The sequence below is a fragment of the Acomys minous genome (assembly GCF_964271855.1).
Source record: "Acomys minous genome assembly, chromosome: 14".
Taxonomy (NCBI): Eukaryota; Metazoa; Chordata; class Mammalia; order Rodentia; family Muridae; genus Acomys; species Acomys minous.
The window spans coordinates 44894352-44910594 of NC_140496.1; the positions used below are offsets into that span (position 1 = coordinate 44894352).

Below are 16243 nucleotides of genomic sequence, written 5' to 3' on the forward strand. Positions count from 1 at the left end.
GACCGAAGTTCTTCCCAGGGTCTTTGGCTTCCATGAATGGAGGACAGGGCAACCGTGGGACTGAGCAGCGCACTCCAGCCATCTGCAGTGGCCGGAGAACACTCTCTGAAACCGACTCCTTCGAAAACGAGATGGAGGCGAATACAGTGGATGCTTGAGACTCCATGAGGAATGCCAAAAAGGACTTTGAATGTGTAAGACAGAGTTATAAATTATGAAATCTGAGGAAGTTGATAGAAATTCTCTAAGTCATAGAAGGAGCCCAAGTGGACATATGGGTGGTGCAGCTGCCCACTGTCTCACTGTCTCAGGATACTTTTAGTAACTTACAGCTTTGTGACGGACTCTGCCTGTCTGTCTGTCCCTCTCTCTGTCTCTCTCATATTCAGCCTCAGGTATCATTCCTCAAGTCCTATAAACATCCCTCCTCCCTCTTTTTTTTTTTTTTTGGTTTTGCAAGACAGGGCTTCTCTGTGTAGCCTTGACTGTCCTAGACTCGCTTTGTAGACCAGGTTGGCCTCGAACTCACAGGGATCTGCCTGCCTCTGCCTCCCCAAGGGCTGGGATTACAGGTGTGTGCCACCATGGCCAACTCCCATTTCCCTTTTATTGTAATGCTTTGTATTAGCTGTATAGGAGTGTCGCACGGTGACTATACTCTGAGCATATCCGCGCCTCTCACTCCTGCCATCATCTCTACTCTCCCACTTGTCACAAAACTTTGAAATTACTATTTTTCACGCTCTTCATTCTCCACCAAGCCCAGTTTGTATCACCCAGTGAGGCTTGGGATCAGGTCTGCTCTGGTATGCCTGCCTACCCAGCCTACCTGAGGTCACATCATCAAAAACCAAAAACCAAAGCCTACTTGTCCTCTTCCGGAAGCCAGTAAATCCTAATAGCTCCTCAGCCGTGGTGGGTTTTGGTGGTGATACACTTTCCTGAAAATATCTCTTGGCCCTAAAGAGACAAGATGTTTGCTGGACCCTGCAGCCAAATTAGTAATATGCCTTGAGATGATTTGAAACTATCTACCCAGCCCCCCATCTTACTTTTGGTTGGCTTGTTTAGGTTTAACCTGTCTGTAAACCTTACTGTGCTTTGGATTTCTCATGTAGATAATCTAAATGCAGAGCTTTGATCTTAAGTTCACACTCCAAATTCAGAATAGTGCGTAGTGTGTGTGTGCATGTGTGGGTGTGTTCGTGCCTGGGGTGTGTGTGTGTATGTGTGTGTGTGTGTGTGTGTGTGTGTGTGTGTGTGTGTGTTGTGGCAGTCATTTGCTAAAAGCAAGCAGTAGATTGGAAGCAACCTTAAACAAAATAAATATTCCATACATGTTGTAAGCAACGTGTGGATACAGTTTGATAACATCTAGAGATGCAGAGCAAAGCCCTTTGTTAGGGGCAGGCTGCAGGGACAGACAGATCAGACACACTCGACAGACAAGCTGGCAACCACACACTGCAGGGCAGATGGAACGCACGGGAGAAATGGAGCTTCTGACGACTCTCTCTGAAAAGACACCAAAAGATGCTTCTCGGGAAGAGTGCGCTGTAGGAGCACATGCTTCGTGAAGAGCCTAGAAGGAAGGTCCGCGACACGGAAAGAAATGAGGCACAAAGGAGACTAAGTGAGGCGGGCGCTACCGAACTTCCGGTCTGGGAGTGTAGAATTGTATTACATAGTTACTTAACCCATTTTATATATTATATACATTCACGTGCGTGTCAAATGATTCACAAGCTTGAAAGTCGATCAAACTCACCTAATGATCTCAGCAGGAAAATAAAATGTTAGCATAAAAATATTGTATTATAGTTACACAGGCTAAAAAAATGTTGTAGTTTTTAGATAATCTCAGTTGGATCATAACTAATCTCTCTAAAGTTAAGTATCTTCTTGAAAAGTGATTATATCTTTCATATAAAGAAATTGTTTTTCTAATTCACAGCTGGAGTACTTAAGGATAAAACACCAGAATCATGTGTGTGTGTGTATATATACATATATATACCTATACATATATATATATAGGTATATATATCTTATGGGAAAATTTAAAATAAATGAAAAGACTGTGGGGCATTGTCTTTGCAAAGAAAGGGTCTTTGTAAAGAAAGACTGCTTCCAATCTACTGTTTGCTTTTAGCAAATGACTTCCACAATACACACACACACACACACACACACACACACACACACACTCCAGGCATGAACACACCCACACATGCACACACACACTATGCACTATTACCCTCCTCTATAGTCTTGGCTAGACCCTGCAGATACAGAGGCCGCTATAAGGAAAGGGAGGAGGAATGCTATGATACCTTCGGTTAAGGTTTGTCCAAAGCCTATTTTGATTCTAAAGTTTTTCTCAAATACGTTGCATTGTGAATGCAAATGCGGGTAGATTTGAAAGGGGAGGCCTGTGCGGAGAGACGTGCAAACAATGCACCAACACTGCTTTACTTCCTGTTTACACGCGTTGGAATGTTTGTGTATGGATGGAGGTGTCTTCAAATACAAGGCATGGGTTTTTCTGGTACTTTTTATGATTTTTTTGCTATGTTTGAACACAAAGGCCAACTTTGTGAACATAAGATTTCTTTTTTATGCTCAGTACTCTCATTTCTTATTCATGCTGCGAGCGCAATAAAAATGTCAGGTCTCCACTGTGAAAGCCACTGTTCAGGGAAACGGCCATTTAGTGTGTGTGTGAATGTCTCCTTCTACACAACAACAGTAAAGGTTTTAATGTTTTATTTTGTTTTCTTCGAAAGTAGCAGATTTTCTATTTTGGGGCGGGTAAGAACTTGAATGCTGTATCACCTACTTCCTCCAATTTAACCTGCTTCTGAATGAATCTTTAATTTTTTTTTAAATCTACGAACATATGTTACAACAAAGCAATGCTATTTTATGTCTTTATTTCCACACTACTTAATATCTATCTTATTAATTAAGGATTGTGTTTTTATTATCATTGGTGGTGGCTTCTCATGACAGTGCTATCCTGTACAAAAGCTAGGGCTCAGGTGATTCTAATACACTCAAGCTATTAATGTATTAGATACTTAGTGTATTAAGTAGGAGGAGCCATCTTCCGGTATGAGGGAAAAGCCTTGTTTTCCATCTGACTGCTCCTGTGCTGCTTTCCAGTTGCTCTGGCAAACTCATCTGCCTTGTCGCCGCTGCTGCTGCCTCTGCTGCCTCTGCCGCCTCTGCCACCACCGCCACCACCACTGTGGCCGCCACCGCCACTGCTGCTGCTGCTGCTGTTCATTACTGACTTAAGCACCCAGCTTCTTTGGCCTTTCAACATGTACTAAAGACAAGTGGCCCTGCAGGGATCTTCCAGGGCTTCTGTGTCAGGCGGGGCTTGCATTCAGATCAGGAGAATGGGCAGCTACTAGCACCTCTGCCTCTTTGCTGTGAAGACAGCCACTGTTGGCATCTTCACTTGTATAAGACAATCTAATAAATCCTCTTTAAATGTATATCCAATTCTTTCTAGCCCACTAGAGCAGCGGTTCTCAACCTGTGGGTTGTGACCCCTTTTGACAAACCTCTATTTCTAATATTATCTATGTCATGATTCATAACAGCAGCAAAATTACAGTTATGATATGGCAACGAAAATAAATTTATGGTTAGGAATCACCAAACAGGAGGAACTTTATTAAAGGGTCCTGGCATTAGGAAGGTTGAGGGTCAAAAGAGTCCTGACTAATATGCATTGCTTGGTTTCATCATTTTAAAATCTGTACTTATGCCTTTGGTGTATTTCAAGTGGAGATTTCGATAAGAGAGAAGGGGAGGGAATGTAAGTCCCACGTCATTCCTGTGAGCTTCCTGCTGAGCTCACTGTTGACGGGCGGGCACACTGTGGCACTGAGCTGTGCTCTTCTTCTGAGTCCCACGTGTGTACCTGGTATGTACTCACCACCCGCATTCAACTAACAAATACATGCAGCAAAATGAGTCATACGAGAATTGTATGTGTGTTTATCACTGTCGGCAGGTATACTCGATACAGAGTATTGAAATAAATACCAGCAATATCAATTCATAGTATGTACCTCTTTATACTGTCAAGTGGTAAGGCTCTGAGGGGCAATGTATGTGCTGAGAAGGTCAGCTTTAGAAGCCTGTTCAGAATAGGTGCGATACCAAATGAAGTCTCTTCTTCTTCTTCTTCTTCTTCTTCTTCTTCTTCTTCTTCTCCTCCTCCTCCTCCTCCTCCTCCTCCTCCTCCTTCTCCTCCTCCTTCTCCTTCTTCTTTTCCTTCTTCTTCCTCCTCTTCCTTCTTCTTCTTTTTTAATTTAAATCTCCTCTCCCTCCTGGGTAACAATTTGTTTAAGTTTCCATGTACTTTGAGATACATAAAATAAGGCTTTTTGTTTATCCTCTCTACCTTACATCACATGCCATCTCTCCCTTCGCCATGGATTCACCCAGATAATACACTTTAACACCATTGCCCGTCCTTATTAAGAACTAGCAGCGACCTGTCTGCCATTGACTTTGTGGTTTTAACTTTCCAACAGCTCTCTGGCAGCCTGCTGTCAATCACTTCACTCAAATGGCCTATGTTTGTAGCAGGGCTGCCTGCAATATTGGAGACACTTTCATTCCAGAAACACAAAGAGCTCAGCAGGCAGAGAGATTCAAGGCAAAGGGAAACAGGCATCAGCCCTCCTACTGGCTAACCTCCTTGAGAGATCCTACCCTAGAGGCCCTGGATAATCCTCTCCAGGCTATTTCAGTAGCAGTGGGCTGAAGCTATCAGGCTAGAAGAAGCAGAGAGTACAGGTCAGGGATTTGAAGCCAGACTGCCTAAGTTCAAGACCTTCTGTATCAGCCAACTGCGTGCAACCTAAGGTGAATGAAAAAACAAAAAACAACAAAACAAAACAAACAAACAAACAAACAAAAAGAAACCAACCCTACCCCACAAACAACAATGACACACAGGAAGAGAGAAACAATAGAATAATCCCCCACAGGCCTGGTTTATCATTTATAAAATGAAGGGGCTGATGATATCTTACATACCACAGAGGGCAGCTGCCTGCTGTGAGCCCAGGTGTATTCACACCTGTGCTTATGTGTGTGAATGCATGGAATTTCATGGGTGTATGTACCCCATGAGGGATTGAAATCAAGCGGAAAAATAATTGAAAATAACATGGGACCAGAAATGCCCCTTAAGATCTACAGAAGCAGTAGCTAGCACAGCTCAGTTCTCACAGCCCCCAAGATGCTTAAAAACTTAACCAGTCTTGACAAGCAAGGAAGGAGGGGATGGAGGGAGGGAGAGACGGATGGATTGGTGGAGAGGATAAAAGGGGAGGGAAGATCATTGCATCTTTTAGGTCTGCACATTTTCAGCATACTTTTTTTCATTCATTCATTCATTCATTCATTCATTCATTTTACATCCCAATGCCAGCTTCCCTTCCCTCCCAATCCTTCCCTCTTACCTCCTCCCCGCCCCCCTCCCCTCTCTTTTCCCTCAGAGAAGGGAGGCCTCTCATGGGTATCAAATCATCTTGGCATCTCAAGTTGCAACAAGGACTGGGTGCAATCTCTCTTATTGAGGCTAGACAAGGTAGCCTAAAAGGGGAAAGGAATCCAAAGGCCGGCAGCAGAGTTAGAGACAGCCCTTGCTCTTTCTATTAGGGGTCTCACATGAAGACCAAGCTGCACATCTGTGTTACATGTGTGCAGAGGGCATAGGTCCAGTCCATGCATGCTCTCTGGTTGGTGGTGGTCCAGTCTCAGTGAGCTACTATGGGCCCTGGTTAGTTGATTCCGTAGGTTTTCTTGTGGTGTCCTTGACCTCTCTGCCTCCTTCAAATTTTCCTCCCCCGCTTCTTCCACAAGATTCCCTGAGGTCTGCCTAACGTTTGGCTGAGGGTCTCTGCATCTGTTTCCATTAGATGCTGGATGAAGCCTCTCAGGTGACAATTATGCTGGACGCCTGCCTGCAAGCACAGCTGAGTGTCATTAATAGTGTCAGGGGTTGGCTCTCTTCAGCATATCTTCAGGGAAACTTGAGATGGGGCAAGCCACTTTCCAAAGACCAGAGACCAATAGATCCCTGCTCTGCAATGTACCCTTAAGGGGACTATAAATGAGGCCACTGCTATGGATTGCATTCATTAAATCATAGACAATCCTATCATAATTCCTAGCTCAAGATTTAAAATTTCCTTTTGTTTGTCTTTTTTCTTAAAATGTCTCTCATTGCGCTAGAATCATATGTCTCCAATCTTCTGGACAGACATCTTTCATGATGTGTACTGATGCTGAAAATCAAGATCAGGTAAGCCTTCTCCCTTCTGCTCTACAGGAGATTTCAGTCCTCTGCATATAACTGTTCCACAGACGTCAAAAACTTCCATAAGGCTTCTGCCTTTCCTAAGCTTACCTCAAAGAGTATTCACGCTTTTAACATAATGTTCTTTCCCTAAACCCTTGTTAAGCTATATGCCTACTTTCTTTTCCTACAATGTGTATGACTAACACTGTATTTTACTGCTGATTTCAAACAACGATAAGCTAACATGTCTAAAATTTATCTCCCTTTATGAACTTAAAAGGGTTCTTGTAAACTACAGGAAATCTACCACTTAGGTCAAATGGAATCCAGACAAGAACTGCCAGTCCAGAGTCTAAGTTTCCTACCTTTCACCTATTTCAGTGGGTGGGATTTCTCCCCTTTCAGTGGTTCTGAGAAACCTTCCCTAACTACCTTACTGCCACCTTTCTGCACCCAACACTAGCTCAAGTCCCCCTTTCTAGTTGGTGTAAATGCTTCCCTTTGTCCGAGAGACGGTCAACACCTCTTTGGTTCACTGGGGACAGAGGTACCCAACCCCAGCCTGCATCACCGTGGCTGTTCCTTTTCGCTGACCTACAACTAGGACTTTTCCCACTGGATGAGAGCACCAACACAGCTCTCGGCTGAGCTACGCCCTTTTGGTTGCTCACCAGAACTGACAAGTCACTGAAGACAGTCTGTACCTGTCTTTTGAGTCACAATCCATTTCTGAGGATGACCTAATGGATTACTGACTTCACCTCCCCATGAGAAACAGTCTCATCACCTTTCCAGGCTCCTCTGGGGTATCTTCTGGAGAATTTCAAATACCCAAGCCCGTTTTACGTGATGCTAAGCATACACACCTCTGCAACCAAACACAGACAGATTCAAAACTAAACCTTATTAATTACTGCCAGCAATAGAGTAAAATGGGAGGAAGTTCCCATGATCAAACCTTTTCTTTGCACTCCGAAATTTTTCAAGCATTGTCTCTTTCCTTATTTTCAAGCTTTTTCTCTTTGCAATCCCAAGAGTTTCAAATGTACACCTACTGGGGATTTTCTCCCTAACCTACTAACTTTGTCTTCTGCCCACATATATGCTCCAGTATCCTGCCAGACTTCCTGCATCAAAGCAGCTACCCACAAGTACTCCAATCCAGCCTCAAGGATCATGTCAGCTGGACCTGCATTGCCCCTCCTGGCCACAGATGCTCTCAGACCCTGGGCAGTGAATTCAACCGGCCTACTCTTCTGGGACCACTGTCAGCAGGAAACAGTCAAAGACTGATTACTTCACCTGTTATCCATTTACAAAAGGCTGAAATGGTGTGCTCCAGACCCGGGACAAATAGCTCCAGGTTCCCCCAGCACTCCTCGGTCCCTACCTGCTGCAGAGCATGGCTGACATACCCTGCTTCTACCCTGAACTTTCAGGGCAGAGCTTTTCCCTCTCCTTCACCATATAATCTGGACATTTCATTTCTCTCTCTCTCTCTCTCTCTCTCTCTCTCCTCCCTTACCTACATTTATATACTTTAACTTAGCTTATATGAAAACAATCTAACGTCCTTATTTTTTTTAATTATAGGAAAAAGTAGGAATGTTAGGATCCTGCTCCAGCCTGCCTATCTGTGAGGTCATAGCCTACCTGCCACTGGGTGTGGTTCTGCTCAGTATGTAAAAGATTAGGCCCACCTCACCCCTCCCTTTCCCTCCCTCTCCCACCTCACCCCTCCCTTTCCCTCCCTCTCCCACCTCACCCCTCCCTTTCCCTCCCTCTCCCACCTCACCCCTCCCTTTCCCTCCCTCTCCCACCTCACCCCTCCTTTCCCTCCCTCTCCCACCTCACCCCTCCCTTTCCCTCCCTCTCCCACCTCACCCCTCCCTTTCCCTCCCTCTCCCACCTCACCCCTCCTTTCCCTCCCTGTCCCACCTCACCCCTCCCTTTCTCTCCCTCTCCCACCTCACCCCTCCCTTTCCCTCCCTCTCCCACCTCACCCCTCCCTTTCCCTCCCTCTCCCACCTCACCCCTCCCTTTCCCTCCCTCTCCCACCTCACCCCTCCCTTCCTCTCCCTTTCCCTCTTACCTTTTACCTCTTCTTTCCCACCTCTTCTCTCTTCTTCTCTTTCTTTTTTCTCTGTCCCTCTGTTTCTCTCTGGGGTACCCCTCCCCCCTTTTCCTTCTCTCCTTATGCTTATTTGATAAATTTCTCCATATAATATCTGTTGCCTGGCATCTTATTTTTTTTAAATCATTAAAATATGAGTTAATGTTTAACTTCTTTGGCTCAAACATCTATTGAAACAATATTAAGTCCTTTCATTTTTCTTTTTCTTCTCTTTCTTTCTTTTTCTTTTCTTCTTCTTTTTTTTTATTTTTCATTTTTTGAGGCAGAGTCTCAAAAAACTCAAGCAAGCCAGTTTTGTCTTGAACTCCTGGCTTCAGAATCCTAATTACCAGTAGGTGGCTATGAGCCACCACACCCATCTAGTAATTTATTTTAAAGACAGCAAAGCTAATCTTTGGAAAACAATCAGATATTTTATTTAACTTATTAAACTCTGATTTCTTTGTTCATTCTTTGGAAATTGCTGTCATGGCCGCTCCAGGGAGCTGTAGTTAGCTGGTTTTCAGTCTTTCTCGTATTGTAATTGCCAAAGCTCTCTTAAGGCAATTTCAAGATTGTTTCATCAATCTTGGTCTTTTCTTTTAATTTATGTGGTGGAATTTACTTGTTCATTGGTGTGAATAATTTTCAATATCTTGCCAAATAGCCTGTGGCAAGTGAAAGTACAAGTTGCATATATTAAAATTTTCTGTTTGAGTGGAATGCAACACAAACAAATTATGCTGCAAAGTGAATGTCACTCGATTGCAGGCACTCGTAAGTAATTCAGAAATTCCCTTTATATCTGTAATTAAGAAAACAAATTCGCCCTAGATGTTTGAGCGGCAACAGTGGAATGCAATGGGTCCTGCGGCTACAATGCTTCATTTGATTTTAATGTTATTGGTGTTATTTTTATGGAAAATCTGCACAAATGCTTCATACATCATTCAGCATCTTACTGTGAAACCTACTGTATATATCTGAAGCGGAATCAGTAATTATTGGGCAATTTTGTTGTTTTTAATGTGCTCAGATTACTCTTTGAAGTTCAGCTCATGAGAAAAGCACTCACCGGTTTCATAAGGTATTATGAAGATTCTCTAGGAGCTCAGAACATTTGTCACAGGGTGCTGGCTGCCATGGTTTAAAAGTGTCTTCTCAGGTAGGGATGTCTGACAAGTCCTGGGGATAGCCAGCATGGTAATTTAGACCCGACGGCTGGTGAACTTCTGCTATAAGCAACTGCCTCAGTAGATCACATGGACAGAAGGGCACAACTTGGAATGCATTGTCTCTTCTGGCAGCGGCAACAGCTGGCCCTGGTACTGGGTGTAGTCCATGAGGTATCTTATTGTTGGTCACGTGAGTCCTCCTCTACCTGCTGCCCGGCACACAGAAGACATAAGGAGATCAGGGGCGGTGTGAGAGAAATCACCTTGCAAGAATACACAGAGCTTTGCAGAAGTCTAAGTTGAGGCTTGAGGCACAGACCTACTTGTTCACCTCTGGGACTCATGTGCTGGGGTGTTCACTGCTTTTACATCACTGTGATGGACGTCAGCCTAGCTTTAGCTTCTTACAGCGCATGCTCATTGGGCAAAGCAGAGCCTCCACTGAAGATGGAAACGTGATTGGATTTGAAACTCACTGGCCTTATTCAAGAAAACTCATCATATTCTTATGTACAAAAAGAATGATTCTACCATTCCGATTTTAAAAGAAAAACGTATTTGTGTGTATGTGTGTATGTGTGTGTGTGTGTGTGTGTGTGTGTGTGTGTGTGTGTGTGTAATGCAGGTCCCTCAGGAGGCCAGTGCTATTGGATCCTCTGGAGCAGGGGCTGCAGTCTGGCTCTGAAAATGGTACTCTTGTCCTCTGCAAGAGCACAGGGACCACTCTTTAACGCCAAACTCTGAGCTGCACTCTGAACCACTGAGTCATGTCTTCATTTAGAGTCTTACATTTCTTTAAATATATTTTATAATGGAAGTAAAATTTTTAAATGGTTATAAAAATACACATGCTTTCGCTTCTGTTGACTATACATTTGGAGAGATTGTTACCCAAATGTCTATTAGCTACTGTTTCAAATTCTAAAACTTGAGGTGGCACAAGATAAGTTCGTGAAAGCACACTTCTCACAAAAATAATTTTATGTGGAATGTCATGCACAGTTTATATTTAACAATTCGAATGTTCCAGTTTTACTACTTTTCATGTGTTACAAAAAGAACACAGTTGCGTCTTAAACTAGACTCAAGGGGTCTCATCGTTTCTCCTGGCTTCCTTAAAAGCTTTGGGAAACACAAGCCACAGGGCTTTTCAGTGATTCACTTGGGTGCGCTGTTCCAAGAGGTGCTTTCAAGGCTGGGATCTAGGGCTCTCTAGCATGGACTTGTAGTTGAATCCTCGTTGGTACAGTCGATCCTAACGTCCAACTTAAAGATATTCCCTTAACCATGCCTTGTTTCCCATCAAAAGACATGTGCAATGTTTTACATTCGATTACAAATTAGGCATTTAGTGGAAGTTCACCATCCCCTGAAGGTCCCTAGGCATCTTCTAGTAAGAGTCCAGAAACTTCCCTTTTCCAGACTTGTAAACAGGTCAAGGGTTGCTCTGGAGGACCGCCCATTTCAGACCCATCGTCCTTTTCAGTTTCTTCCTGGTGCAAGCTACTTCCAGGTCTCCTGGCTTTTCTGAGGAAGCCTCCCTGCCTCCCTGCCTCCCTGCCAGACCAGTTGCTGTAGATGCAAGGCACCTGTGAACTCATGCCAGCTCCTTGAAACTTCACAGAAGGCAAAGACATTCCAGGACACACAGAGACTGCGGCCAACTGCCCACGGGGGCGGAGACTGCTTGCTCTCAGTTGTCCTTCAGGTTCTGTGCCCCGGGGGGCCTGGCAGTGGTGGAATCCTTTGGGCACCTGGTGTGGTGGCCCTTCCGGGAGCCCGTGTCCCTCCCGCAGCCTCCCCCCCCTCCCGGGGAGGGGGGGAGTGTTGTTGATCTCCGCCTCAGCTTGGGCTCTTTCTCTTTCACTTTTCTTTTAGCTGGGGTTGGGGCTCCCAGGCTGGAAAGCGCACCGGGGAGACCAGGGAAAACCCCCAGCTGATTTCGCCCCTAGTGCCCCGATTGCTCACGTTGGCTGCCGCTCTGCATCCTGCAGCCAGAACTTTATGGAGGTACAGCATGGGAGGTGGTAGTGCTGGTGGTGGTGGATCAACAATGGAATTTTTCCCGAAAGCCTACGCCCCGGGCCCCTCCCAGCTCTGGCTCTGCTCAGGCACCCTTTTCCCCGACCAGCTGCAGGCCTGGCCGCCCCGCCCTCTTGACCGAGACTTCAATTCTCAGTGGCGCTATGTGCAGAGTGTTTTCTTCCCTTCTGTCCAGACATTCTTCTCCGGGGTTCTCCTCTACATCCTCCCCTTGCAGAGTAGGGCAGCTTGCGGGTCCTCCCGCGAGTCTCTCCAGCCCGCTGCGCCCAGCGGCTTGCGGTGCACATCGCTCTGCGCTTGCAGGGACCTTGCCAGGGCAGGACTGGGGGGAGCAACGCGTGTCTGGCTGCCCCCGCCCAGTTGCAGAGTTGGACGACGACAAGATCCTGCTGCTTGGAAGGCTGAATTCCACATCTAACCAAGCTCAGAGAGGTCAGGAAAGGTACCAGAGCTGCTTCTCTCCTTACCCCATGCCTCTTCCAAACTTTTGCTGGCCCTAGCAAAAGGATGCATGCGCTCAGAACTCTCTCTCTCTCTCTCTCTCTCTCTCTCTCTCTCTCTCTCTCTCTCTCTCTCTCTCTCTCTTGTCCCTCTCTCTCCCCCTCCCTCTCTCTCTCTCCCTCTCTCTAGTGCAGGAATGGCCATAGTCTGTATTAGCGACAATTTAGCTCAAGTCATATAAGGCTTATCAGAGCAGTTGTATCTGAATGCCAGGTTGAAGGGACGCACCTCAGGGAAAGGGACCTGAAATAAAATCAAGTGGGCTTTGGGTGAAAACCAAGCTAACTTTTTCAAATGGGTTTGAGACTGCAGCGCTGCCAAGAATAGAAACCATAGAAGGGTTTTTATAACCCCCTGCATTTAGGGTTGTAATAGCTCCCAGGGATATGTAAACCAAACACTGTAAGCAATACAGGTTCCAGACTCTTGGAAGAGTCATCCAGGCAGAAGCCGAAATGGAAATGAAGTGGTTGGCATCAAGTATTTTCCACTGGTGAATTTTAAATTGATTCCAGATACTCGTGTTGGTGGCAGGTCTCTGCCTTTTTTCTGGAGCCAGGGAGGCTCCACTGACCTGGCCGGGTTCTCCAGTTTGAGTTGATAAATAAACAGATCACTGAGATTACCGCATCCTTCTGTGTAGAGCCTGCAAGTTAGATTCTTATCAACATTGGATTGTCACCAAAAATTTAAAGGATTCCTTGAAGAAAGCTTAGTGGGGATGATAAGAGGGAAGTGACCACAGAAGGAACGTCACTAGAACGAAAGGATCACAGACAAAGCGGTAGTTACTTCAGACTTTAAGAGTGAAAAAAATCAAATCAAATCGGGAGTTTTGCTTAAAACGCGGAAGCACCAGAAGTGCTTCTGGCTGGTTGTAAGTGTGTCCCCGAGTGGTGTAAGTGTGTCTGCCTGTCCGGATCTTTAGCTTTTTCTCTTTCCTGGAGTCTGAGAGTGTGCAGTCCGACTGATGGCTCCTCCTGCCTTTGCAACACAGTAGGGAGTCAGGTTTTCCCTAGCTTCCATGCTTGCCTGGCTGCTGATTGGCAGGCAGGAAAAGCTCCACAGTGTGAATGGGAAGCAAGTTCTGGTTGGAATTTTCCTGCTGATGGGTTAAAGGAAAAATACTATAATGCTTTCTTGTTTAAGTCTTGTTTCAATGGCTGGGGCGGTGGTGGCGCATGCCTTTAATTCCAGCATTCGGAGGCAGAGGCAGGCCGATCACTGTGAGTTCGAGGCCAGTCTGGTCTTCAAAGCAAGTCTAGCACAGCCAAGGCTACACAGGGAAGCCCTGTCTCACAAAAACAAAACAAAACAACAACAACAGAAACAACCAACCAATCAACCAAACAAACAAATCTTGTTTCAAGGATAGGAAATGGCAGTAGCTATATTCCATGATATGACACCTGCCGATGACACAGTTGTTTTATGAACTGTTTTTGAAGATGAAAAAAAATAGCTTAAGGTTATTGAAACAGACTTTGGAAGCTGAAGGCTTTTGACCTTGGGAAGCACTGTAGCTAAGGTGTGCTGCCTCCCTGCAGTTTCAGGAAAGCTGAAAAAGGAACTCAGGGTTTTCCCAAGGGAGATTGCTGTTACACCAAGCAGCCCTGCCAAGTGACTATTTGACCCAAGGCATTTGAAACTTTTTACAATGTGGTTTCTCCCAGATTTTTCTGCTTTTGTTTTGGGCCTAACTGTTCATCTGTCTACTGGTTGGTGATAGCATAGGAAATACTGTCTTCATTCCACAGCCGGAATTTTGGGTAGTTACAGGAATAACAGACATCAACTTAAATCCTAAGCCGCCGATATTGTTCTGAGTATACACGGTTTTAGAACGTGTCATATATTATTATAAATATATACTTTATATATTTATGTATTGTTTATTATAAAGAATATTATATTATTTACTGATAGAAACATGGTACATCTGTGGGTAAAGTAACTCACTGCCTTCTGAAAGGAAACAGGACGTGGGAGGGTTGACCTCTTCCAACCCAGACAGACCTAAGATTGCAATGCTGATAAAATGAATTATTTCCCATTGAACTATTTCTCCACAGTTTAGCAGTGACAATTATTATTTTGGGACCAATCTCACTTTGGGACAACATTGCTAGAGTTTTGTTTTCAAGTTATTTCTGAAACTGATATTATCAACTATATATTTAAAATTATAATGATATATTATCTGTATATGTTTGACCTTTTAGAGAAATTATGCTCCCTGAATGAAAATATCTGCCGTGTGTGTGTGTGTGTGTGTGTGTGTGTGTGTGTGTGTGTGTATCAATTCAAAAAAATAATGACTCATAATGGACAAATCTGGGTTGACTTCTGTACCTGAAGCTTGCTACTTGCCATTCCACCCATCCAAGTAGGAAGCTAGGAGTCAAAGTGAGATGGTTGAAGAATCTCTTGTTACGTCATGGACTGAGGATGTGACAGTCATGCTTTGAGATGGCTTCTTCAGAAAGTCTAATGTGATAGGGCTGGCAAGGAGCCATATTCCATCTCTCTGCCTCAGCATTAGCTCTTAGATGTCCCATTCCCGGTTCTGGCAACTGCAAGAGGTAGCTGCAACTCAACATTGAATGAGGCTTGTGCATTCCTCTGTGCCGGTGGGAAGAAAAATTCTATCTATCAGGGTGTTGAGTCGAAATGAGTGGTTTTAGGGATACATGGCATGCACTTAGTTAATAATAATTACTAATAATTGTTTTGTTATGTTTCAGTCAACTAATTAAAAATTACACATGCATATGTACATTTATTTATATATATATATATCCTGTAGATTTGCAGATATATATGTGTGGGTGTTAGTAGCTGTCTGCAGACAGAAGGGCTCTTTTAAATTGTCTTCAGATTACGGCGAATGGAGAAGCAAGGTTATCCTAGAAATCCCGACTGAGATCTGAAGTACAAATGAACAATTTGTTCAGAAGTAACCTAACATGAACCTGAAAGTTGCTGACGAGAAGGCTCTGCTGCCTCAGGCTCCATGCTGGCACGTCACAGGCACAGCCCTGTGGAATTCTGAGCCCATTCCACGTTTATTCCTACCGAACCAAAGAGAAAAGAGTAAAAGGTGGCGCCGTCATGGCCTCCTATGTGGAGCAGCATCCAGCTAGCGAGACATTGTCCATGTGGAGTAGGGCACACGGCTGAGGTTGAGCCCGACTCTCATCAATGCTCTCTTTGTGGGAGTCATGCTTTAAATTCAGTAAAGTGAGAAACAAAACACACACACACACACACACACACACACACACACACACACACACACACACACACACGAGATCTGTGCCAGGAAGCAGACATTGGCCATCGTTTGAGTAATTATTTTGCTTTATATGAAACAATGTTATCTCTTTCCAAAGTGTTATTCTGGGCCAGGGAATTGGCATGCCAAGTAAAGGAGCTGGCTATGTCAGACTGGTGACCAGAGATCAAACCCTGGAGCCCAGGTGAGGGTGGAGAGAGAGACCACTCCATGGAGCTGTCCTCTGCCCTCCCTCACACAGGTGCCATGGCACATGAACTCCCTACCCCCATCACGCAGACACACACCATGATAATAAAAGTTAAGTTAAAAAGCAAGGTAGCCAGCAGTGGGTCAGAATGAGGAAAGTGAGGCTTTTTCAGCCATTTCAGGTCTCAGTGTTTGTACACATTCTCTCTTGGGAGGCGGAGTGTTTGGATGCATGTGTCTTCAAGTGTGTGTGTGTGTGTGTGTGTGTGTGTGTGTGTGTGTGTGTGTGTGGTTTTTTTTTTTTTTTTTATCACACTACAGGATAGAGGGCTATAGAGAGATAGTGTGATGGTGATTTCTGTACCTGAGTGTAAACATGTGTGTTTTCTCCCAGTGCTATCGCTATCTCTTTTGTGTCCTAAGAGGTCACAGACCACATTAGGAGGAGGATAGAAATTATTTTGCCTAATGAAAAAATAGAAACTGAAAATGATCAAGGGTGGAGCTGGGGGAAGAGATGACCTCAGGATTGGTGGGGGAAGGGAGCTTAACTCGTTGTTTTGACACGGAGAGGGGCCCCGGGAAGGTTATCAGTG

General features: G+C 44.7%; 1 protein-coding gene across 12 annotated transcripts in view; it reads left to right on the forward strand.

Moving 5' to 3' along the window:
- Positions 1-10982: 10982 nt before the first annotated feature.
- IL15 (interleukin 15) overlaps positions 10983-16243 on the forward strand; it is a 73427-nt gene continuing 68166 nt past the window's right edge. The window contains exons 1-3 of one of the 12 annotated variants that reach the window (XM_084755330.1): positions 10993-11327; positions 11498-11629; positions 11751-12104. The gene's annotated coding sequence lies outside the window, so the exon portion shown is untranslated. The other 11 variants (XM_084755329.1, XM_084755334.1, XM_084755336.1 and 8 more) reach the window with 11 other exon arrangements.